At 39.9% G+C, this 27,387-nt stretch overlaps 1 long non-coding RNA gene across 1 annotated transcript; it reads left to right on the forward strand.

Annotated features, from left to right (window-relative positions):
* On the forward strand, window positions 1–26,023 carry LOC117671408 (uncharacterized). Its single transcript, XR_004592842.3, has 4 exons — window positions 1–5,223; window positions 12,000–12,071; window positions 14,885–14,975; window positions 25,651–26,023. It is a non-coding gene; the product is annotated as an uncharacterized LOC117671408 (long non-coding RNA).
* The last annotated feature ends 1,364 nt before the right edge of the window (window positions 26,024–27,387 follow it).

The following is a 27,387-nucleotide window of genomic DNA, read 5'->3' on the forward strand; positions in this document are numbered from 1 at the left end:
CTTAAAGTCTCCTTTTGGCAGTAGCTTGCATTTTTTCCCCTTGTAAGCAGTTGCTGCTTTAATCCTAATACATTTTCCTGCCTGTTTACCATATTTGGGTAAAGAACATGTTTTTTACCAAGGTCAAGACTAGGTTGTAATCAGTGGGTGACTTGGCTTCTGTGATAGCAAATATATATTCTAGAGTAATGTGCTTAGCTGCACTTTCTCTTTGGCCCAATTTCTTCCCCTCTCCTCTTTTGTTGGCTTGGTGAATTAAGAGAGTGAAGACATACAGAACTGACCCATCTTGCAGAAGGTGTCTTTGGATCCTTTCAACTTTATCATATAAACACAGTTAAAGAGATTGAGCCTGCTGGGTTTCAGTAAAGAGACCAAATAAAACAAGTGAATGGAATCTTTGGGACAGAAATAGACTTAATGCAGAAAGCCAAAGCAACAAAATGCTTAGAGGGGCATCCAGTGTTTGAAGCACCAGGATTGGGTTTAATGCATCACAATGCAAATGGGCTTCAGTTCCAAATGACAAATTTCTGTTCCAAAGATAGACAATAATCAACCTTTTTATGTCATATATGGTCTTTGGCAGGTTGCAGTACTATTGGCATGGTTCTGCTGGAATCCTGAAAACATTGCATTTACTTTTTTTAAAAAAAACACCTTTCGAATGTAGCAAGATATTGGAACATTCAATTGTAACAAACCTAACATATGAAATGCATCTGTACCAGGTGCCACATTTAATTACTTCAGCTACATTATATGCTTTCAATGTTAGATAAATTTATTGATGGAAAGAATTTGGACACAGTGCTTGGAATTCCACTGAAACACTGTACCATGCTACTGTACCATGTACCACGCTACTAAATTATTTGTTCCTTCCAACTTTGTTGAGAAAAGTCTTAACAACAGAGAGACAACAGCAATAATTCCCTTGCAAAAAATCTGAGAATTCACATTAGCGGTAGCCAGTATAGTCTCTCTCCAACACTACGAACTGGAAATTACAGCATTACAATAATGATGCGCTCATACCCTAGGCCTAGAGGGTTCTATGTAGCTTGGCTTTTTCACCAATATATTCCATTTAAAAAATGGGTAGCTTACATTCTCCTCCCTTTTTGCCTTAGACAAAGATTTCAGTGTTCCTTTAAAGTCTGAATATAAACTCACATATGGAAACACTTTTTTTTATAAGGAGAAAGATTCTTCTAGGGAGTTAATACTGAAATGTGTTTGGAGCTTAACATTCAAATTATTAAACTGAGATTTTTAGTTATTCCTTCAACCACTATGAATTAAACTGAAAGCCAAACCCCTCTAAACTATTTCCTTGGGAACTTAGTAACTATTGATTAAAACTGAGCATTCTTTTAGAAAACACATTGTTCCTTTCTTTACAAGGTTTTATTATTTTTAAGCAAGCTGAATTAATTTAATTTGATTTATTTAACTAATTTAAATTTTATTCATTTAAACAAAGCTATATTATTTTTAGCTGAACTGAAAGATGTTTAGATTATCAGCAAAACACCTCAGTTTTATATTAATGACTTTCCCTGCTCCCAGTCTACCTCTATTCTGTCAAAGGGACATTGTCTGCAATTTCATCTATATTTAGAAATTTAAACTATATAGGAATCCCTGCTACACGAGACCAATTTTATTTATATAGTTGAATTATAGTTTCACAGCCAAAAGGCCTGGACTGAAATTGTCATTAATTTCATCATCAAAGACTCCGTTTGTGGGGGCAATAAGCTGACTTTGTATAAATATACAAAAGTATGAAGGCTATTGCTTAACGCATTGTAAGCCGCCCTGAGTCTCCGGAGAAGGGCGGCATATAAATCAAATTTAAAAAACAAAACAAAAACAACTCAAGAAACCTTCTGCCAACTGCTAAACTCAACATGTTTTCAACCACAACACATAGAAACCCTAATCCATACGGATTTGTAGCCCTGCACATCTGGAAAGTAGCAAGCTGGTTAGTGCAAAGTTTATTGTAAGACTAGTGTGGTTATCTGGAAGGCCACCTTTCTATTCTGCTGAAAACATCAGACACTGAAAAAGCTCTGAGTTTTATATAACCAGTTACCATCAGCCTAAATACAAAGATGTCTAGAAATGAATGTTTCAAAAAGTTCCCTCTTGAACCATTGGTCTGGTCAGAAAGTGAACCAGTGCAGTTTGTAATATCTGGGACCTGTCAATCAATCCGGGTGACATTTGAATAGCTGGATGCTTCCAAGAGTAATAAAAACTATAACAAAATCCAGAAGGACACAGATCAAATGGGAGTGTCGGGGGGAGGATCACATTAGCAATGATAAAAGAATCAGAAAGGAACGGAGGTTCTTTAGAGGACCTTTATTTTTCAAATTAGCATAATGACTTCAATATTATGTAGAGATGCCTTATAAAACTACTTCAAAACTTCAAATGTAATAGGATGTGTTTATGCAAAGAGAGGATGCTAAAGTAGGTGATAACATATATACTGTCACATTGCTTTCCATTTTCCAGTGGAAAGTATTAAGTAGATGAGCCATTCTCTCATTGAAATAAATGGTGCTTAAAATGTTATCTGCAGCTTGTTCTATGAAGTTTTAATGGTTCAGTGTTAATTTTATTTACCCAGGTCTATTTCTTAACTACAAAAATAGAGGTGTATAAGTGGTAATCTGTTATTTATGCACTGGATGGAAGGAGGATTATCAGTCTGAAAGCAAATTACATATCTATTGTGGCTCAGAAAAAGTGGTACTGGCCAAAAGGATTTAGGACATGGGTGTCAAACTCAAGGCCCACGGGCCGGATTCGACCCACGGGATACTTAGATCTGGCCCACAGGGCTGCCCGGGAAACAGTGAAAGACTGGCTTGCAGTCCCTCTGCCAGCAAAAACAGAACTTGAGATGGCTGTGTGCAGCTCTCCCGAGCTCCGTTTTCTGCTGCAATGGCCTCCTGCAACCCTCTGCCAGCAAAAACAGAGCTCGGGAGGGCTACACACGGCACTCCTGAGCTCTGTTTTTTTTCTGGCAGAGTGCTCAGGCCACCACAGGCGCCCCCGACATGAGTGATGTCGAGCTGGCCACGTCCCCTGCCCCCTCCCCCACCCTCCTGAGATCAAGCACAACCCTGATGCGGCCCTCAATGAAATCGAGTTTGACACTCCTGGTTTAGGATAATGGCTGCTCCCTTGCAACTTTAATCAGCCATGATAATCATCTGAATAAATATTTTTTCATCATGTCCAAAATTTGGTTTATTCTCCAAACTATGGAATCTGATAGCAAGATGTATTGTGAACATCAAGTCAACTGGGTGGAAAAGAAGTCAAGGAAGAAAATAGTGCAAAAGTTTTTGATGGTATAACACAGCATGCAAATTGGGCCTTTACTTGTTTGCAAGTACAAAAACTCCTGCAGTAGATCTTTGGATTACGGTATAACAAGTGTAGATATATCCTTTGCTTAAACGGCATAACTGATTATCATGGCAGGTGATTTGGCTTCCTTTTTTCTTGTTCATTTTGTAAACATACTTCTATTTTGATATAAATATTTTGCAGACATACGTCATTAAGTCCACCCTTCTGATCATGTATGTTCAAACAAGACAGTCTTTGAGAACTGACTTGTTTATACTATACGAGCAAATCTGATCACATATCCATTAAAGTGTCCACTTCTTCTTCTCATAGATTGAATGACTTTCTGCTCATGCTTCATGCGTCAGCAAAGATTGCACAACAAGTGGACATGTAGTGTGGGGCACAATGGATGTTGTTTTCCATAATAGTGCAAATATAAATTGGGAGAAAACCCCACTCCTTGCTAGCACTGATGATGTTACCTAGTTTGGGTAATGAAACGTGTACAAGAAAACAACCAAGCTCAGAGAGCACCAGGGACCCTTCATTTCAACCCTGAGCTACAAACATTCTTTATCAGTGCAAATTTGCCCATATGCCTGCATCGTCCTTGTTTGTATCCATGAGCTTCATAAATAAGAATGGACTTGCGGAAACAGAAACACAGTTACCAAACTAGCATCCTGAAGATATGCAGGATAAAATTCCCAGTCAACCTGGGTGCTGCCTCTCCTGGCTAGGAATTCTAAGAACATCTCTCCTGGACAAAGTGAGGCTGCGATGATTGATCTCAAAATGTTTATGTATTTATTTGTAAAACTTGTCTGAATTCAGCTAGTTGGTGTGAAGTTTACAGAGTTCATCAAATTGGGCAAAACCTAAGAAAAATAAAATAATAAAATATTAGTTAAAAATTTCAGAATTTTAAAAGTGGTGTCACAATATAATAAGCCTGAAGCCTCTATAAGAACCCTGTTTTCTTTTGTTTCTTGAAAGCCATGACTGTGGAGGTTATACATGGCTTCAGGGGGCAAGCTGTTCCTAAGGAGGAGGGCTACTACTGAAGCCATTTCCCCCCAATGAACATGCATGTGACACAGGAATATCTGTGCACATGTATATATTACTGCCCTCAACCAAAAGCAGAGCCAGGGCAAAGCAAATCAGTTAATTAAATTAAAAGCTATTAATTGAAATTAAATGCCTATAAAATAAAGCACCTTATTTACAAAATGATTTGATCTCTGCATAAGCCAACTGTTGTCTCATACCGAAAACACCCGCGGAGAGAATTATATACACACATGCCCACACACTCCCATCTCTTCTTCCAGGAGAAACGGCCAAAAAGAACAAAAGATCAGAGCAGGGCAAGGATGAGGAATAGCTGTATTTGGAAGGGTAGGGAAGGGAAGAGGAGAGGAGAGGAGAGGAGAGGAGAGGAGAGGAGAGGAGAGGAGAAGAGAGGAGAGGAGAGGAGAGGAGAAGAGAAGAGAAGAGAAGAGAAGAGAAGAGAAGAGAAGAGAAGAGAAGAGAAGAGAAGAGAAGAGAAGAGAAGAGAAGAGAAGAGAAGAGAAGAGAAAGGGAGGAACAAGACTGGATGGACACAAGCTAAGAAGAACAGCAGAGAGAAGGCAACAAAAGGGAGCCAAGCCCTGTTTGATTAATTCCAAAAAGGGCAATTCACCAAACAGCCATTTCCAGCCAGCACTTAAACTCAGGCCAATCTGCAAGCACAGCCATTCTTTGCAAAAGTGATGTTTGCAAGCCTTTGTTAATTCCTTTGTTTCTTTAAAGTTATCAGCTTTACCTATGGATATAAGATGGCTTCTCAATTCACAGGTAATTATTTGGGGGAAAAGACACTCCTTCCTATCCAATAAATATGAAATTATTTTATTTGTTTTCAAAAAGCCATGCCACAGAGAGTTTGAGAACCGCCTGGAGGCTAAGGGGATTGCCCAGGATTGATCTAGGGATTTTTGATCTTGGTTTCCCGAGAAAGGGGTAATGACACAGAGTCTATCGTCTGTTGTACAGCACGTAGTCTCTTTTTTTGAGATATGTAGCTTGCTTTTTTCATTTTTGCTTCAACTCCCATAAAAGATATGATGATAAATTAGTGCAGGGGTGTCCTAAGTGTATGACTGGAAAAGTCAAGGTGGTGGGCAGAATAGTATAATCAGAGTTTGGCTAAAATTGTGACACACATGATAAAAAGGCAGAGCTTCAATTGTAATGTCATATCTGTTACCTTGAGGTTGTTTGTTTGTTTGTTTTACTACACTCTAGGGCAATCCTTGGATTAGTTTGGCTTGCAAACAAAAATAAAGTAAGATTAGTAACCAAGGACTAGTATGTTTTTATTTTTCAATTTATATAGCTGCCCATCTCACAAATCAGGTGACTCTGGACTTAGCCTCTTCCTTTAGAAGGAGTTTAGTTTAGTGGTGGATGGGTGCTTTGCATGGAGATCATCCCAGGTCCAGTTTCCTAGTGAACCCCATGAAAAAGGTCACGTAGGTTTTTTCAGCATCCCTGGAGAGCCAGGTGTAAGCCTGGTCATCAGAGAACTAACCTGGCCTGACATAGGGCTCTTTTTTAGAATCCTCCATCAAAGTTGAATGCAAGACGCAGGTCTCCATTTTTTAATACAAAATAGCCTGTCCTGTAATAGCATTTTACCTAAAAGTTTATCCTTATGTTTTAGTTTATATTTGTTAATTTGTTTATAAAATCAGAGGATTTTTTTTGTACTACTGGTGACTACCTGGACTAGTCCCTGCAGTTTCCTTGGCAAGGTTTTTCAGAAGTGGCTTGCTACTGCCTGTTCTCTAAGGATGAGAGTGAATGACTGGTCCAGGATCACTTGGCTGGCTTCACATCTAATGTGGAATGAACTCAGTGTCTCCCGGTTCCTGGCCTGATGTCTTAACCATTATTTCAAACTGGCTTTCTTTTAGTTATTAATAGGTCTTTACTCACCAGATGCTTCAGAGAATTCTTCTAAAACTGGGCTAAAAGCAGCAATGCTGCCTTCCTCCAAAACTTTGCATGGCCAGTTCACCAATGGTAATCAGTATTCAAAAGCATTCTCAAGCTCAGCCTTGTTTCACAGGGTGTCCTGTGAAGGGATTGACGGCAGCTTCCAGATAGGCCAGCTAACTGGTCTGGAGAAGGAGGTGACCTCCCAACTCACTTGGAAGGCATATGGTTGGAGAGGGTTGCTTTTCCCAGAAGGATGCCTAATTTAAATCTCCCTTTAAATAATGAAGGCTGATAGGAAAGGAGGGAGGGGCTTTAAAATTGATGAGTAGGTACAAATGTCCTCTTATGAGAAATGGCAAATTTAATGCATATTCAAAATGGATCCATAATTTGACTGCCCCTTGATTTCAACAAGTGTTCTAGTTGTCTTTTTTCTTCTTCTAAATTAGAATACCCCAAACATTTCTGCTCACAGAAGGCATTTAACCCTTAAAGGAGGAGATCGCTATATCTCTATAAATGCACCACCTACCCATCAATAGCAATAGCACTTAGACTTATATACCGCTTCATAGTGCTTTTACAGCCCTCTCTAAGTGGTTTACAGAGTCAGCATATTTCCCCCAACAATCTGGGTCCTCATTTTACTGACCTCGAAAGGATGGAAGGCTCAGTCAACCTTGAGCCAGTGAGATTTGAACTGCCAACTGCAGCTAGCAGTCAGCTGGAGTTAGCCTGCAATGCTGCACGCTAACCACTGTGCCACCTCAAGAAGACATTGTGTGTGTGTGTGTGTGTGTGTGTGTGTGTGTGTGTGTGATTCAAATTCAAATACATTTATTTATTTAATTCAGAAAGCTGTCCAACTTCATAAAAACATTAAAATGGTAAAAACCGAATACCAAAAAAAGAATGATATTTATCTAGAAAAATACCTTCAATTTAGCATACAAAATCCTTGCCCCTACACCCTCACCAGGGGTGGGTTCTACTTACCTTTACTACCGGTTTGCAACAGGGCCGAGCAGGCGCACACGCGTGCTCTTCTGAGCAAGCGCAGAAGCATTTGGATGACATCAGGGTCAGTGGGTGGAGCCTCCCGCTGGTTTTACTACCGGTGCTATAGAACCGGTGCGAACTGGGGGCAACCCATCACTGACCCTCACCCAGGGCCATAGGAAATAACCAGATTTTCAAGGACCTTCTAAACATTGTTGGCATGGGGGCAATAAACATCTCAAATATTGAATTTCTATTTGAACCTTGATCATATTCCTGACTCTATTAGAGTAGGCAGTGACCAGGGGACATGTGTGTCTTCTGTGAGAGGTAGTACCATTCTTTCTCATATTCTAAACGTACCACCCCAGAAGACCCATTGATTAATGTAGTGTCTCAGTTCAAGAGCTTACAGCATAATTTAGCATTTGGCTGCCCTTCTGATAAACTTGGGAGCAGAGCCACTTTCTATTTTCTGAAATGAAGAACTATAGAGGGTTGTCATTTAACAAGAATGCATATAATCTGAGCGATCTTTAAACAAAGTCTGCTTGGGGGTGATTGTCAGCAGAAGTCTGGCTATAATTTGAAGGTTTTTTTAAAAAAAGTATCTTGGAAGAATGAAAAAGATCAAGCAGGAGGGGTGAAACTGTTGAAGGCCTTGGCACAAAAGCCTTGTTTATTTATGAGAAAGAGTGAGTTATCTTCCTGAAACCATTCTTCTGAGAAATAAACCCACAAATCTTGGAGGGACACAGATTTAATGGACTACCCACATGACTGACTCCCTCCCCCCCCCGCCAGTAATGGCTAATTCCTTGTTACTATGTAATGGACAGCTATTATGAACTGCCCCGAGTTCTTCTTTTAGCATTTTTTTTATTCTTGATCAACAAATATCCTTTGCTAACTTGTTTGCTAGAGTTATATTCTTCCTTTTCTACCTTTCAAACTAGCAGTGCTCTCTCCTACTTTTGTCTTCCCAGACTGTGAATCAATGGTGGGTTTCAAAAAATTTTATTACTGATTCTGTGGGCGTGGCTTGGTGGGCTTGGCTTGGCTTGGTGGGCGTGGCAGGGGAAGGATACTGTAAAATCTCCATTCCCTCCCCAATCCAGGGGAAGGTTACTGTAAGATCCCCATTTCCTCCAGATCAGCTGGGACTTGGGAAGCAGAGAATAGATGGGGGTGGGGCCAGTCAAAATTTTTACTACTGGTTCTCTGAACTACTCAAAATTTTCGCTACCTGTTCTCCAGAACTGGTCAGAACCTGCTGAAACCCACCTCTGCTGTGAGTTAGGTTGAGTGATTGGGCCAAAATTACCAAGTGACCTGCCATGGGTGAGGATGGATTAAATCCTTGGCCAGTTCAATCAGTCTTGATTTCAGGTAAAAGGCTGGTTGGATCCTTAATATTTTCATCTTATGCTCAGCTTATCAGACAGTTCAAAGGTACCTTCACTTCTGGGTATAGTGTTAGCCTACAGAGGAGGACAGGGGAAAAAAGTGAAACAACTCTTTCCCAAACTTTTTGGGGAATTCCAGACTCTTGGTCAAACTATTCTCACTGATTTATGGTCTTTCCTCTCCAAATATAATCCTTTTCACCAGCCAGGCTGCTCTGCACTGCTCCTTTTCTGATCCTGCTGGCTATTGAGATTTCACCTTCTTCCAGGGTTCGGTCTCCTGATACACAGTACCTTTGGTGTGCAGTATAACCACAATACCAACCTCCCCATTGTCTAGCAAAGCTTTCTCTTATATATTTTCTCCAAAAAGCAGATGTGCCTGCTTACAAATGCCTTAATTAGATAAGCTTCTCAGTGTCTAAGTAATATTTTGCATCAAATTGGCACCCAAATAAAACTTCCTTAACCTCAAGACCAATTTGCGAAACCGGTATGCATCACAGCATCTTACCCTGCCATACAATAGAACAGAATAGAATGGAATAACAGAGTTGGAAGGGACCTTGGAGGTTTTCTAGTCCAACCCCTGCTTAGGCAGGAAACCCTATACTATTTCAGACAAATGATTGTCCAGACTCTTCTTAAAAACTTCCAGTGTTGGAGCACTTCTGTTGCATACAGGTCTGCAAAAATAACATGATGGTGCTGAAGATGCTGCCCAGCAAAATCAAGGTGTTAATCCATATGTAGATATCGAAGGTGGGTATGGAAAGCAGTCCAGGCTTGGTAGTGAGAGCCTCACAATTCACCTTAGCCAAACCTGGTGAATCTTCTGACAACAGCAGGGCTTAGTTGGCTGGGTCATCCAGCTAGCACTTAAAGTACTTTCTGCTAAGTGGTGCCACTCTCAAGGAAGCCCCACTCACTCTTGCATCCCAGGCTGGAGCCTGCTTCTGAGATGATACCAAGCTCTCTAAGGAAGCACAGTGGGGAGATGAGTCTTGGCCAGGGAAGGCAGGCCAGGAGGTTGGGCCTGCCCGAGAGAAGAAAGGAGACATCCACTGTGGAGGAGGGCTTGGTCTGGCTGCATTCTGCAAAGGTCTGTCAGCCAAGTGAGGAGTGGGAAAGATAATGAAGAAACAGGCAGGCAGGCAAGCTCTCTTTGCTAAGGAAGAGTAACGAGGGAGGAAGGCCTCTGCCAGACAAGGAGAACAAAAACGGGAAACTGGAACAAAAGACCAAAGGAAAGAAAGTTCTCTCACAAGAAGAAACAATACATTTGAATTTGAGATCCTTGCACTAAATGAACTAAATAAAACACATGGAAAAATTAATGAGTATAACAGGACACCACCCAAAAAACCCCCATATTTTTAAAGATGTTTGCGTGTGTGTGGGTTTGTTGTATGAGAAATGAAGACAGAAGATGTCAGCATTTCATAAACAACTGACCACGTAGAATTTAAATCCAAATGGCAATTTTGAATGTTGCACTGACAGTTGAACAGACTCTCAATCCTACAATTAAACAAACTTTTCAGCCATCGGTAGTTTTAACTGTCAAAAGACCTCCAAATATTTGTCTTTTCTCCCTTCTCCCTCTGACTTAATTTCCTCTCTAGATTATTGGCAGGCTCAATAAAAAGTAAAAAATCATTTCCTTTCCTGTCACTTATGGCTATATTTTGTTTCATTACTGAAAGCAGACTTGTAAGGGAAAGTGTCAGATTATCCCATACTTGGAATTTTCCATCCCTTATCCAAAATCCCTTTGAGTCAAGACAGGTGATGTGTTAGTGACCTCCTTGAATCACAAACAACTGGAGGAATCTGGTGGAATCCTATTGGTTTTGCGGAACAGCTTTCCACAGCTTGGTGCCTCAAATGTATTGAATTCCTGCTCCCATCATCCCCAGTCAGTATAGCTCAGCATTTTTCAGTCTTTGCATCTTTAAGATGTGGGGACTTCAACCAGCTGGGGAATTTTGGAATTGAAGTGCACACATTTTAAAGATGCCAGGTGGAAAAACACTGGCATAGCTAATGACCCCATGATGGCTGAGGAGAACAAATTGAGCCCCATGATTGTAAATGTACTATATAGATACTACTTTGCCATAAGAATGCAGCAAAGGGCCCAATGAATGTCTCTCAGACATTCCTGGTCTAGTTGTAAAACCCACTTCTACGTTAAAACTAGAGCTCAACTTCAAAGAAAGCATCTACCTTTGTTCTATTGCAATCAGTGAAACATAATAATCGGAACTTGCACAGTGGATTTCTTAAACACATTAGAGGAACTAAATTCCTCTAGATTTATTGGACCTGTGATGAGAAATGAAAATGTTGAACTAAATTTCTTCTGATCCACACACATTTTACCTAGCCCTCTAAATATATCTATACAAGAACACAGGATTCAAAATTGCCTTTCACATATAGACCTACTGTACACTAGAAATATAGCAGTTTTCCATTTATGATCACAATTGAGCCCAAACTTTCTGTTGCTAAGCAAGACAGCTGTTAAGTAAGTTTTGCCCATTTTATGATCTTTTTGCCAACGTTGCTAAGTGAATCACTGTAGTTATTAAGTTAATAACACGGTTAAGTGAATCCCATTGACTTTCCTTGTCAGAAGGTCACAAAAGATGATCACATGACCCCGGGGACACTGCAATTGTCATAAATATGAATCAGTTGCTGAGCATCTGATCACATGACCATGAGGATGTTGCAACGATGATATGAAAAACAATCATGTCATTTTTTTCCAGTGCAATTGTAACTTCAAACAGTTACTAAACGAATGATTGTAAGTCAAGCATTACCTGTAATGTCATGATGTATGAAGAGCAAAATTTGAATAACTTCACATTGAAATTCTACAGTAGATTCCACTTTTCAGCTAGAGCTGAGCCTCCTGCAGTGAAGACCTAAATATATGTTGTATTACTAATGTGATTACCATGAGGTCATTTTTTTAATTAAGTAATAAATTGTTTATGTTAACAGCTCTATAAACAATAACATCCCACAGATTAAGTCAATACATTTTAATGTCTTACAAAGCAAGGACATTACACCAATATATTGCATTTGCAAGATTTGTATTTTCCATAGTATCTCATAATATGATTTAGATGGTTGTGGTTTTTTTCAGTATGGTAATGACTTTATAAAAGATTTATGGAAACAACCATTTGTCTCTTTTCATTTTAGTGATTTCAAGCGATGCGTTAATTTTTCCATTGGAAGCGTTATCAAGTCCATTCTCAGATGCCCTTTTTACAGGTTACCAATATATTTTGGTTTCTAATCTGCCAATCAGTAATAAATAAATGAATATATTAATATATTAATGGTGCCTTACTTTTCAGATTTCTATTCTTACCAGAAAATAACAGCAAGAGACCTAGATATGTTTCTTTTTCTATTTTTCATATGTAATAGTACAATTTCCTAAAACACCATATCCAAATATTTAATGATAGCTAGAGCATACAAAAAGTATTTTTGCCTTGGCAATCCTTCCAACATCTATTTATATTGGTTTTCATAGGTTTAAAATTTTAATTGGAGTGATATGTCAACTGTGTAAATCTAAATGCCATTTGGACTAAGTATTGAGAAGAGCAACACTTAGGGTGTTTGTTTCCATATTTGGATCAATCCTAGTATTTCTCTCTCAAAATCTAATATCTTCTTCACTAATTTCTGAAAGTTAAAGATTGGCCCACAGGATGAATTATGATTGGTATAGTAGCACATGGGGAAAAGTGGCTTAAACTGCTACTCCTACTCCATAATCTAAATGAAACAATTGCCATAATTTTTGATTGTACAGTAAAACAATGTTCCCTGAAAGCTATTTAATTTCAAATCCCTATGTGACTGTTAATCGCATGGCTAACATACATTTATAAAAAAATAACATATTCTTTAGAACACAGACATTTTATCTGGACTATCTGAAAATAAAAGTTAAGTATTTTTCCCACAGCATTGTAAACTATTTTATTCTCTACTTTATTTAAGAATCAACCAACCACGTAATGAGCAATAAAAAACCCACTATAATACAACTGCTTTTTTTACCACTGAAATTAGTGGGTTTCAGTGTATCTAAGACCTCATCAACCACAGTGCTTGCCTGGATTAAGATTATGGTAAATCTGAAAATTTTATCTCAAAAGTTGTAAATTGAGTCAGAAATTCCGTACAGTTACAAGCAGATTTACAAACCAGGAAGCAGCCAAAGAAACCAAAATAGAGAGAATTTAAGGACATCATTCAAACTCCAAGGAAGCTCTTTGGATCTAAGAATTCTAAAATAGGAATCCCTAGAAAGCTTCACAAGTAGGATGATTCTTAAATACCCTTGGTCTCTGGCTCTAACTGTGCACAGCTGATGTTCCTGGTCAGTCCTGCTTCATTTCAATAGATTACTCCCAAATAGTCCTGCCAGGATTAGCTGTCTTTTAACAAAATAACAAAGTTTGAAGAGACCTTGGAGGTCTTCTAGTCTAACTACCTGCTCAAGCAAGAAACCCCATAACATTTCAGACAAACGGTTGTCCAATCTCTTCTTTAAAACCTCCAGGGTTCGAGCATCCACAAGAAAGTTGTTCCACTGATTAATTGTTCTAATTGTCAGGAAATTTCTCTTTAGTTTTAAATTGGTTCTCTCCTTGATTAGTTTCCATCCATTGCTGCTTGTCCTGCCTTCAGGTACTTTGGAGAGTGACATAGGTGAGCACTACTGTGTCTTTTCACTGTGCTTTTGACAACTGGGTTTAGCAGCCTTTTGAATGAGACAGGAGGTTCATCCTCTTAAATCCCTAATCATGGCATGAATGTGCCCCAGGATCTTTCTTTTTTTTTTTTTTATGATGTCTTCATGATGTTACCAAAAACAGATGGCAATTGGTATCACTCCATCGTTGTTCTTCACTACAGCATTAATTTTTATATGAGGTTTAAAATTAGTTATGTTAAATTATATTTAACTTTTTAAGCAAGGTGAACATTGTAATAGAGCCGTGATGGCAAACCTAATGGCACGCGTGTCAGAGGTGGCATACAGCGCCCTCTCTGATGGCACGCGAACTATCACCCCAATTCAGCTTTCCTGTGCATGTGTGTGTGCCTCCTGCCAGCCAGCAGGTCTTCGAGTCTCTGCTGTGCATGTGCGGGGGGCGGGGCACGTGCATAGAGGCTGCGCGCATGTGCAGGGGGGGCAGGGCGCGTGTGTTGGGTCCACACATGCATTGCATTTTAGGGGTTTGGGTGCACACATGTGCATTCACGCATGTGTGCCCTCACTTTGGGCACTTGGTCCGGAAAAGGTTAGCCATCACTATAATAGAGTGTCAACCTGCATAGTGGAACAGTCAGGCTGTGGCCTAGAAGGCTGAAGGACTCAAATGTACACCCTACAGGGGTGTACATGTTGATCCTGTCTCATGCTTTGGGCTGGGAAGGTTTGTCTTAGGGACGTCCTCAACTAGGATAGGCCCACCTGTTATCTACCATTTGAAGCTAATGGCCTTTTCACATGCCCCTGTTCTTGCTCTGCCACTTATATGCCAATCTGAGGGATCCCACTAAATTGTCTTCCTACTAAACTGCTTCCTGCTTACCTCATAATGTGATAGAGATAGGGCTCTCACCACTTACGCCACCTTGCTAATTAAAAGGTCAATAAGTAAAGAATATTGTTGATACTGCTACCTCCTCGCCACATGGCATAGAGGTAATATGACAAGAGGTTTCAGCCCATCCTTCCTTAATTAGAGAAAAGACAAGCCACACCAGAGATATTAAAGCTAAAGTCATTATAGTCATGCCAGAGATCTTTATTTAAAAAGAAGAGAGAAGGTATAACCAACCTCCTTTAATCTCACTTTCTCAATGTTTGAAGGAAGATTTCAGGCCCCTTGAAGCAGCTTACAAGCAAGAAAGCAAGATTCTTAGATCTGAATCAAAAGGTTTATTAGAAGGGAAAACAGTGTTAAGTTACAGAATATTGGAAACCGGATATGTGTATTTTGGCCTTCATTTATCACTGAGTATTGTGCATTTCCAGACACTGTTTTCCTTTACAGAGAAATCCAATTAGGAGAAGAGGAAGTAGTTGAATGCTGGAAAGACTGCTGTTTTTCATGCCCTGCTGAGCTTGTGCCAAGAGAGCAGAAAGTGAGTGATGTTTCACTATTCTTCCCATCTCCACTTTTTTCATTGTTTTACTTATTTCCTCCATTGGAACCAACAGGAAGAAAAATAAATGTAGCATCCCCAAAGGATAACGTACTGCTCTCTTTCCATTTCTGGAGGCATGTTTAAAAAGTAGTTGTACCATGGACAAGTTCAAAGATTCTATTCATGGCATCTCCAGCTAGGGCTTTAAAACTCCTTCGTAAATCTGCTGCTTATAGCTGGTGACAATAATGAATGGGTACATCAGATTATCTGATGATATAAGACAACTTCCTAGATTCCTATCTTTTTCTTCGTGTGAAGTCTTCGGTGCTTCTTCTTCCTTTCCCCCTTTTGCTCTTTCTGCCATCAGAGCACCACCATCAGTCAGCAAAGGAGAGAAAGGCAGCAGATCTTCCTACAAATGCAGAGAAGGCAGAACCAGGGGTGAAATGCTCCTGGTTCGGACCGGATTGCCCGATCTGGTAGTGATGGTGGCAGGTGGTTCAGAGAACCGGTAGCAAAAATCCCTGTGCCACCCCCCCTCACCATGCCCAGTTGAGCTGCATGATCATCAGAGGCTTTTTTTTTTTTACTTTTAAAAGCATTTTTTCTACAATCTCTTCCGATGAAAAAATGCTTTTAAAAGTAAAAAAAAAAAGCCTCTGATGATCGCGCGGCTCAGCTGGGATCATCAGAGGCTTTTCAAAGCATTTTTTTCTGCAACCTCTTGGACGAAGAGGTGGTAAAAAAAATGCTTTGAAAAGTCTCTGACGATCCCAGCTGAGTTCCTGATTGGCAGAGAGGCTTTTTAAAGCATTAGAAAAAATGCTTTGAAAAGTTAAAAAAAAAAAAGTTGGCCACGCCCACCCAGTCACATTACCCCCCACACACACCAAGCCACGCCCACAGAACCGGTAGTAACAGATTTTACATTTCCCCCCCGTGGGCAGAACATTTTGGTGAACTGATTGTACCTCCTTAGATTCTTCCATTTCCAAGGGGCAATGAGTTTCATTGTTAAATAGAAATCATAACTCATTTCTGGTTGAGAGGATTTTGAGAGCAGCAAGGACTCCCCGTCCTCATGTTCTCCAGGTGTTTTTTGGGAGGGGGAGGGGCATTGTGCTGGCGTGTCCTCATGTGTTATTTCTCATAGCTAATGTGCTTTTTTGAAAAAAAATCATATCTCTTCTTTCCTTCCCACCATATTATCCAGGGAGTTCCTCTGACTAAACAGAGTGAGTAAGAATTTGTTGGAGTCCATTCTGGTAGCAATAATGAGCCTCACACTAGTCAACAGTGCAAAGGCTGTATTCTCAATTCAGAGTCAAATATCACCATGACTCATCTCTCTCCTTTTAATTGTCTGTGCTTGCCAAGGAATTAAGCACTTCTTCTGTCTCTCCCATATCCTCAATTAAGGATGTTGCAGAAATAAAAGTCATTGCATATATCCAAATCATTTACATATGTTGAGATCCGTGAGATTTATTTGGATGTTACTCTTGGCAAGATAAATTGCCCTAGTTCAAAGATTTTTAAAAATGCCTGCCTATCAAGTTTTAAGAAATGCAGATCTTACACGGATATTCTACTTCAACCTAGCTGCTATTACAGTTTCATTGATGCCTTTTCAAAAGGTTCCTGTATTCTTGTGGATTAGCAAATAGCTGCTAGGGAAAAGGAATTATAGTATCCTGAAATATGGTGTTATTTATATACAGCAGCCCACTATATATCAAATGGAGTGCCTTGCACAGTTCAAGATTTTGCTTATATGCCTTACAATTGGGAGGATGAATCTAGGTAGGCTGTAATAAGTGGTATTGGTGGCTGCAAAAATTCAGACTACCACTAGATGACAGCAGGGATACTTTTGCAGTTTTCTAATGGTTGTCTGGGTTTTTGCAACCCAGATATGGTTGCTGTATTTTGGAAAAACTAATATTACCTAGTCTCAGAATAATCATTGTGAAATTTGGCCAGGGCCAAAGCATAGAAATTGCTTTGCTTTTTTCTTATTTTTTCCCATCATGCTTGCAAGATGTTGTGCATGACAAATGAATGACTAAACTAATCACCGAGATTAATGCCTTAGAATATTTCATGTAAGAGCAGGAAAGGACTTACAGAGGATCTCAATGGATGAGGCAGGGTATAGTTCATTTAATTTCAGAGCAGTATAATTTTTATGTTCTGTAATTTTGAAAAGATTATTATCTTCTGACCATAGGGAAGTAACAGTAGATTAGAGCTAGGGCACATCGATTTTCTAGTACACTTAAAAGACTGTTTTAGATAATAGTCATGGCACCGTTGTTTAAAGCAGTGCATTTATTCACTGTCTATAGATGTTTATGGATCTACTAAGTAGGAAGACATTGAGTCAATATGCCACGGAAGGACAAGACCATGGCAAGTAGATACTCAAAGCTTCTGCTACGATTGCTGCTGCAGATAGCTAATGAAACATTGTAGGAAAAGTATCAAGTGGCCTTCAGAGCAGCAGGATGAGGTAAGATATATGTAGTCAACCCCACCCAGTCAGCTACCTGAGCCCTATATTCTCTGGTAATTCATAGGAGCCCAGTACTCTTATCAGTGCACATCAACAAGAGGTCTCAGGTTGAATGAAGGCTGACTGCCTTTGTAAGAGGACTAAAGACTTCACTTTCTTAATTTGGGAAAGAGTTATCATTTGGCACATAGCAGGACTCAGGTTGTTTACTTCAAGTCTCTGTCATGCTCCATTCTTTCTCTCTAGTTGAGTTTGCATTCCTCTGCCCCAGTTACACAGCTTCCTTGACCTAGTGAACGATACCCTAAGTTTGTCAAGTGCCTATTCTGAGCTGTAGGAAGTTAGCACCCACCCCTTTCCTGGAAGAGTGAAATAGTTTAGGAAATATGAAAAAGGCAGAATATTATATTTCCCTGGGAGAAGCATGTTCCCTGGGAGAAGCAGCTCCCACCTTCCTGCCCCCCACCCTTTGTTAATGGGACAGAGGCAGAAACCCAATCCTTTGTCAAAGGACATTTGCAACACAATAGCAACAGAAACTAACACAATGGGACCCATCTAGCCGAGGCTCACCACATGGCACCTGGGAAGATTGCATCAGCCAGCAAGACCCCACACCCCCTGGGAGTCTGACAACCAATCAGGAAACTTTCTGGGCCCCAAGAAATGCAGAGCCAGAGAGAGCATAAAAACCCAAAGATTTACTGTATCAGCCCCTTTTTCTGTTCAGGAACTCAAGCCATGTGATCCTGTCCACCATTAAACCATCTTTCCAAGCAGTCTCCATGTCTCCAGTGTCTGTTTCCCCACTTGGAGCAGAACCTAGAAGGATGTTTCTTCCAACAGAGCATGGTGGCCCAGTGGTTAGAATGCATTACTGCAGGCTATTTCTGCTGACTGCTGGCTGCCTGCAGTTTGGCAGTTCGATTCTTACCGGCTCAAGGTTGACTTGGCCTTCCATCCTTCTGAGGTCGGTAAAATGAGGGCCCAGATTGTTGGGGGCAATGTGCTGACTCTGTAAACCGCTTAGAGAGGGCTGTAAAGCACTGTGAAGCGGTATATAAGTCTAAGTGCTATTGCTATTGCTATTCTTGCAATGTCACCTCTCTCTTATCAGCATGCTACTAAGCTACCACAACTATACCTTTAGATGTTCCAGTATGGAAGTGGCATTTTCCATATGATACTGGCACAAAGCATTCCACGTGGACAATTTACTAAGGTGATGTTTCTCAATCTTAACAACTTTAAGACAGATGGATTTCAATTCCCAGAATTCCCCAGCCAGCTGCCAAAATTGAGAAATACTGATCTAGGGAGGTGGAGAACAAAGCTTGAGATGATAAATTTGGAGTCGGAAGATCTGATCAGCTAACATATTGCTCCCTGGTCACTGGACTTTGCTCCTGTTCTACAATGCTGTTTTGATTGTTCAAGAGACCTAGACTTCAACTTCCACAGTTACTTGATTTATTTTTAGTGGGTAAATCAACTAACTGAGCTAATAGTAGTTCCTGCCTTGATTGCAACACTGGGCAGCCCAAATCACATTGGAATCCCACCTGCTGAAATCCTGCTGTTGAATATCAGTCCTTTTGTGCTGCATGAAAAGGGAGTCATTTGTTCACAGTGGGGGTGGAAGATGCATACTGGACCTTCCTCTATATTGTACCATTATTCTGGCTGTGAGGGACCAGAGCTTTGGCTTCCAAAGCTGCTTTATTTGCTGTATTTTCAAGGTAGATCAATCTATACATAGGCAAACTATTTTTTTTCAAACTTCAACTTTTCAGCAACACTTATCCAGTAGCTGCCTCTCATCTGCACAAATGCAAACAACTATAAGGAAGTGGATCAAACTGTCACTAATCATTTTGGTGAAAAAAATGTGGATGAACCCAGAGCATCCTACAAGTTACCAAATCCCAAGAATATTTATGCTGACTCCTCTTGACTGCCTGGACCAGCGGTTCTCAACCTGGGGGTCGCGACCCCTTTGGGGGTCGAACAGCCATTTCACAGGGGTCGCCAAAGCCCTCTCTCGCTCCCCCCCCACACCTTCACTCACCCTCACCCTCTGCCTCTGTCGGATCGCCCGGTCGCCGTTCGCTTACCCCGCCCACTCCCAATCTATTGCTGCCTCCGGAGTCCCAGCTGATGGCTAGAGGGAAAAAAAACTTTAAATTCTTGCCGTGGGGCTTCAAAGAGCTAGCTGCAAAGAGGTAAATTCCTGGAGCAAGTTTTTTCCCCCTAACTATGCTGAAAAGAGAAAGCGAAAGCAGGGTCTTAGCTGTAACGTGACAAAATGAGGCAGAGAGATTTCTTTTTCTTTTTCCTCACCAAAAAAGGTAGGTACAAAACTGCAAACAATGGGAAATTTAGGGCAAGTGGAGGTTCAAGATTTTAAAACACAAAAGAAAAAAAGCTCTATTTAACTAGAGAATTGTAATAATTGAGATACTATTAACTGTATATTGCGTTGAAAGCAGAAACGGTTAAATTGTGGTTTGGAGGAATATATGGGGGAAATTATTTGGTTTATTATTATTGGTAAATATAATTAATTGATTTGTAAGAAATTGGATTGCATGGAAATAATTGGAATATTCATGTTCATATTGATTAATATACAAAAAAAGATAGTTATATAACTAATTGATTTATATTAAAATGTTGAATTTGTATTAAACAACTGTATTACATAATTAACCAATGTGAGGATGGATATGAAAATAGATGACAATGCGAAGGGGTATAATATAGAATAGAAGGGAAAAATTGAATTTGATTAAGATTAGAGATGAGGATGAAGGGTAATATTGGTTTTTTAAAAAAATAGATGAGGAATAAATATGGTAAAAAGGAAATATAGAAATTGTAAATTTAATTGAAATGACTAAATACTGTGTTGGAAGAAATATCCTTCTGGGTTCTGCTCCAAGTGGGGAAAAAGACACTGGAAACATGGAGACTGTTTGGAAAGATGTTTTAATGGTGGACAGGATCACATGGCTTGATGGGGCCCATTGTGTTAGTTTCTGTTGCTATTGTGTTGCAAATGTCCTTTGACAAAGGATTGAGTTTCTGCCTCTGGCCCATTAACAAAGGGTGGGGGGCAGGAAGGTGGGAGCTGCTTTGTCTGTAAAATATGCTTCTCCATTTCTCATCCAGGGAAATATAATATTCTGCCTTTTTAATATTTCCCAAAATATTTCATTCTTCTAGGAAAGGGGTGGGTGCTAACCTCCTACAACTGTTTAAATTTGTGGACCGGCCAAATACTCTATTCAAAGAGAATACATTGTATGTTTGTATGTGTGTTTCTAATTATTGCTATTTATTGCTATTTGTTCTCTTTTATTCTTTAAAGTTTAACAATTCATTCTTTATCTTAATATCTTTATATTTGTTTGGGGTTGGCTTTTTTCCCTTTCATCTTTTTTATTGTACAGCAATCTTTCTCCTCAAATCTACCACCTCTGTCTTTTCTTTCCTTCTTACTTTCTCTTCCCCCCTTCTTCTTCTCCCTACTTCCTCTTCCTTTCTCCTTCCCCTCCTCTCTTCTTCCCTCTCTTACCCTCACTCCTACTCTAATTTCCCTTCCCTTCCTTCATCCCTCTCTATTGCTGTATCCTTTTATGCATATGGACTACTCAGAGGGCTGAAAAAGTTATTTTTGACTGGTCCTCGCACTTTTGACCAGTTCTCGAACTTACGACTGTCCTCACAATTTATGTTTTTGCCCTATCTTGTTACCATGGTGAAGAGAAGCAGTTGTGAAATGAGTGACACAGTTGTTAAGAATGGTACAATGGGCATAAATGATGACCAGTCATAACTGCGAAGACCGGTCAAAAGTGCGAGGACCTGTCAGAAATCACATTTTTCAGCCCTCTGGGTAGTCCTTTTGTGCACAGGGACTACTCAGAGGGCTGAAAAAGTTATTTTTGACTGGTCCTTGCACTTTTGACCAGATCTTGAATTTACGACTGTCCTCACATTTTACGTTTTTTGCCCTATCTTATACCATGTTGAAGAGAAGCAGTTGTGAAATTAGTGACATGGTTGTTAAGAATGCTGCACAGGCATAAATGTGAGGATGGTCATAAGTGTGAGGACCAGTCAAAAGTGCGAGGACCTGTCAGAAATGACTTTTTTCAGCCCTCTGAGTAGTCCCTATACACATAGCCATGCCCACCCAGTCACATGACCTCCAAGCCACGCCCACAAAATAAGCCACGCCCACAGAACCGGTAGTAAAAAGAACTAGGACCCACCCCTGGTTGGGAGTCATCACAACATGAGGAACTGTATTAAAGAGTCGCGGCATTAGGAAGGTTGAGAACCACTGGCCTGGACAATCTCTGCAATTTTCTTGGCAATTTTTGGAGCTGCTTTGGTAATGTGTTCTTCGTAGGATGTGAGAGAGTAATTGGAGAACCCATGGAGAATAACTGGCTCAAGTCATCCAATTGGTATGACTTAGTTCTGTAATTAAGTCAACTCAAGTTTTCCACTCTTAGTCCAGCGCAGTGGTGAAATTCAAATTTTTTTACTACCGGTTCTGTGGGCGTGGCTTGGTGGGCGTGGCAGGGGAAGGATACTGCAAAATCTCCATTCCCACCCCACTCTGGGGCCAACCAGAGGTGGTATTTGCTGGTTCTCCAAACTACTCAAAATTTCGGCTACTGGTTCTCCAGAACCTGTCAGAACCTGCTGGATTTCACCCCTGGTCTTAACAACTACAGATTGTTCTCAACTTTGACCATAATTGGGATGAGAATTTCTGTTGTAAAGCAAGGTGGTTAAGTGAGTTGTGCCTGATTTTACAACCTTTTTGCCATGGTTGTTAAGCAAAACATTGCAGTTGTTAGTAAATCACATGGTTGTTAAATGAAAACAGTTTCCCGCATTGACTTTGCTTGTCAGAAGCTGGTTGGGATGTCACATGACGCAGGATGCCCTAACCTTATAAGTGGGAGGACCAGTCAAAAGTCAACTTTTTTTTAGTGCTCTTGTAACTTTGAAGGATCACTAAACAAATGATTGTAAGTCAAGGACTACCTGTAGATCAAATTGATTATTTCACTATGTCCTTTTCATCTTTGAAAAAAATAATTAGAAACCACATCTGGGCTGCAAAAGTTCTGACCTTGCACAAATTATGTGTGGTGATTGCTGCAGGCTTTCCCCATAGTTAGTGCCAACCAAATTTCAGTCATGGGAAGCCACCAGTCTTTACCTTCCACTGTTGACACTGTGTTGCCGTAATTTGTCCATTTTCTGAAAAACTCACATTACAGGAGAAGGTTAAGTGCCTTCTCCTACAGTGCTGGTTCTGGTGTTTTGAGACTGAGTGGCTTTGGCCTGCAGCATATGTCAAAGAAACTGGCTCTGAATGTCCTTTTCTTTCCATGAAAGTCTTCATGGGGCTGGGCAGTTCTTTGGACTGCTAGCCCAACACTATGACAAACGCTGGGGAAGTTGTTCTACTTGCCTCCTCCTGTGGGAGAGCTGCAGAGAAGGCATTGCCATCCACTCCAGGGTGCTCACCAAAAGTTTGGAAGATGAGGGCATGTCCTCTTCAGCCTTCAGCAAAGAGGAAGGCAGCAGAGACAGCAAACAATGCGCCTTCCACAGACTCACCTCCTTATCACTTGCCAAAAGCTTTGCAAATGAAGGCTTTCAGATGGGTTACTTGGTGTTCATTGCAGGCAAACCTGAAGCTGCTCAGCCTGGAAGCACTTCAGCCAGCCCTGAGGGAAAAATCTGAAAGGATCCCTCCTCTCTCACAGCTCACTTGAAGTGGTTGAAGAGCAACCCCTTGCTCTTTGTCAAGGTGAATTATTTTGTCACAGGTCACTTCTTCACTTTGGCTAAGCAAATTAGGTTGCCTTCAGAATCTCAAAGGTGCTTTTTCAAAAGGTAACTGGACTTTCTGGTTTTTCTTTGAAGACGTTTCACTTCTGTGAAGAAATTTCTTAGATGAGAAGTGAAACATCCTCAAAGAAAAACCAGAAAGTCCTGTTGCCTCTTGAAAAAAAGCACCTTTGGCACAACCATGTCCTGGATGGCTGAGAATCTCCATGGACTTGCCTTCAGAATGTGAAGTAAGTCTTATGTTAGCCTGGATTTTAGTGAAGGACTGTCAGTAGGAAGCCAACAGTATGAGCTCATGGTTGAGAGAAAACTTTCCGGGCATTATACAATTATACATTATGAAGGTTTTGCTGGTAAACTCTAGGGCACCTTTCATATGTCTTTTGGGAAGAGCCATTTTGGCAGTTGTATTTACAATCAACAGAGTCAACTTCCCAGCATTGTTTAGGAAAAGTTTAAGGCAGCCATTCTATCCACACAAAGAGAGACTATGTCCTACCTGTTTATGAAGCTATCTGGAGCGTACCAGATTGGAAAAATCTATATAAGATTAATTTTAGGATTTTTGTTTCATGCATAAACTAGCACACCAATCAATTTTGTGGACACAATTGTCTTGAGAACGATTCCACTGAGAATGTAACGCTATAAAGTCAAAACAGAATTTGGCACTCTGAGTGGGTGTGCATGCACATGCATACATGAGCCGAAGACTATGAAAAATGTTGCTGCATAGGGAGAGATGGGGAAAGTTCTGACAAAACCAGATGGCTCCTTCAGTATTCAGTTGCATATGCTATTTTTGGGAACAGAAAAAGCCAACATTTCTCTTGATCTGTTTCTTGATTTACTTTTTCATATGGCCGCATATGAATTTATTTAAATAATTTAAATAATTATTTAATAATTTCATAATAATTTATTGTAAATTTTATATACAGGTAGTCCTCGACTTATGACACAACTGAGGCCAAATTTTTTGTTGCTAAATGAGAGTTTTGCCCCACTTTATGACCTTTCTTGCAACATTTGTTAAGTGAATCCTTGCAGTTGTTAACTAAGTAGCACAACTATTAAGTGAATCCGGTTTCCCCATGGATTTTGCTTGTCAGAAGGTTACAAAAGGTGATCACATGACCCTGGGACACAGCAATTGTCATAAATATGAGTCAGTTACCAAGCATCTGAATTTTGATCATGTGACCATGGGGATACTGCAATGGCTGTAAGTGTGAAAATGGCTATAAGTCACTTTGTTCAGTGCCGGAACGGTCATTAAACAAATTGTTATAAGTCTAGGGCTAAAGGGGTGAAATGCTCCCGGTTCGGACCGGATCTCCTGAGCCAGTAGTGATGGTGGCGGGTGGTTCGGAGAACTGTTAGCAAAAATCCCTGCGGGCCCCCCCCATGCCAAGCTGAGCCGTGCGATCATCAGAGGCTTTTATCATTTAAAATGTTTTTAAAAGTTAAAAAAAAAAGCCTCTAATGATCACATGGCTCAGATGGGATTATCAGAGGCTTTTAAAAGCATTTTTTCTACAAAAAATGCTTTTAAAAGCCTCTGACGATCCCAGCTGAGTTGCTTGATCACCAGAGGCTTCTAAAAGCATTTTTTCCTGCAACCTCTTCGGCCGAAGAGGTTGTAGAAAAAATGCTTTTAAAAGTTAAAAAAAAAAAAGTTGGCCACGCCCACCCAGTCATATTATCCCCACCACCAAGCCACGCCCACAGAACTGGTAGTAACAAATTTTAGATTTCACCCCGATAGGGCTACCTATACTGTAAGTTTAAAACTGAAATAATTCACGCTTTCTGTTAAAGCCTCCTTTAACTCAACCGAGCAGAATTGAAGTGCATGTGGACTCTTGTTCAATAGCCATGTTAATGTACCTTTCTCCAGTCCTTGAGTCATCAGAAAAATATGCTGGGATCAACTGCAGTATCCTAGCAGCCTAGCCTCAATCTGCTTAGGAAGGCTCATGAATGGTTTTGTCTTTGCAGTTTTGTCAAAGGCCAAGTTAAGAAGATAATTGATAGATTCCTCAGCTGGTGGGGAAGCAGACGCCAATTATTCTCAGTAACATGGGACAGAGTTGGGGTTATGGTGGTGGTGATTTGTGTTACCTAAACAGGCAGATTTAATCATCCCTTCCTCTCCACTTTCTCTGGGAGGGGCAAATGAAGATCTCCAGATGTGGAATGCAAAAAATATGAACATAAGGAAGCTCAATATAGTAAAATACAAAATGAATAAATTATACATTGACATTTTAGGTATCAGCAAATTGAGATGGACTACAACTGGATGTTTTCAGCTACAGATCCCACGGTTTATTACTCAGGACAAAGATAACATGAAAGAAACTGTGTTGCCTTCGTAGACAGAAAGGATATGGAAAAGGGTATATTTGGGCACAACGCAGATGAAAACAGACATGGAAAAACAAGGAAAATCTTCCAAAAGATTTCTGAAGTCCAAATGAGTTTTCAACCTTGAATTGGTATGCTAAAGGAAGCCAATGGACAGATAGTGCTCCAGTTATTGCCAATTTGGAAAGCTGAATAGGGATGAATATTTTGTAGACTGAATATCTACAAAAACACAGCAAGCAAATCTGGAGAATAACACAGTGGCTAACACATTTTTTTTTAAAAAAAATACACAAGGTTTTTTTTCTTTCCAACGACATTTATTAACCGTTTTTTGCCAATCTTGGAAAAATAATTTGTGGATTGGAATTGATGCCGTTTGAATTGTATTTTTTTTAAAAAAAATCTTAGGTAAGGCTAGTGCATTCATTTTAACATTTGGAGCTGATCCTAATGAGCATTTTTAATTTTTCCACCTTTCAAATTTTTAAAATTTCTCTCAAGAATTTGCTGTAATTATTTTGAAATTTACCTTTGTTATGCTCGTCAAATACATCCCAAATATTTCATTGGGTCTTCTGATGACTGGCAACTTTGTTATTATTTTTGTTTTTATATATTACATTTACACCCAGAGAACTAATTAAACAGAACAATGTACATCCAACACTAACAACAATAAAAATTTTGAGTATAAAAAAAGTGATATCAAAGAATTGGTTTGTCTGTAGACTTGGCACAATTTTCACTTGAAATAAATGATTAATTTATGGAAAAAACTGCTTAATTGTTTTCCTTCTGTCATTATATAGGCCACCTCTTCCCGAAATAACATTAAATGAAAAAGAAAAATTCATTGACAACCAGTCCATGCCTTACCAAGACTAATAAAACCTTTTAAGATTGAAATAAGGAAATGAAAACATGCTTCGCAAGTGAAGCGCAGCCAGAACAATGGCTAGGCCAGATGACAAGAGCTTATGGTTGACTGCATTTCACATTTAAAGCTCTCTTGCAAACTAAATGTGATAGCAGCACATCTGATGATTGAAATCCAGATGTTCCCAATTATAAAAAGTGGAAGTGAAAAATAAAATAAGCCAGCTATATAGGTATGAACGTTACTTTCACTTACTTCCCCATAATTTTATCTCCTGCTTCTTTTTCCCAGTCCAATTGAGAAATAAGAGCTTCTTAAATATACAGAGTTTGAGGTAAACATGTCCCCAGCAATTATTGGCAACCATTTGCCAAACTTTGGCAATAAAATACAACTTTCTGAAAATTTTGTTTGATAAAGGCTTTCCTTTAGACTATATATTTAAGGTCCTTGGAAAAATATCCAAGGGCTAAAGGACAGTAGATCATTCTCTTCCTTGCTGCATCACAGATTCTGTCTTCCATCATCCTCCATGGACTCAGCATTGTCTACTTAGTATTCCCTCCAATTTTATCTGTACAACAGCAATCTTGTGAGATACACTGCAGGCCCAAAGCTCAATCTTGATAAATAGCAACTGCTTAAAACATTAGTAGCCTTTTGAATCAGTTTAAATATCAGGGTTGGTCATGGTATACATGGATGTATGCAGGGGTGGGTTCTACTTACCTTTACTACCGGTTTGTAGCGGGCCGCACACG

The sequence above is a fragment of the Pantherophis guttatus genome, chromosome 1 (assembly GCF_059756535.1).
Source record: "Pantherophis guttatus breed Tessera chromosome 1, ASM5975653v1, whole genome shotgun sequence".
Classification (NCBI taxonomy): Eukaryota; Metazoa; Chordata; class Lepidosauria; order Squamata; family Colubridae; genus Pantherophis; species Pantherophis guttatus.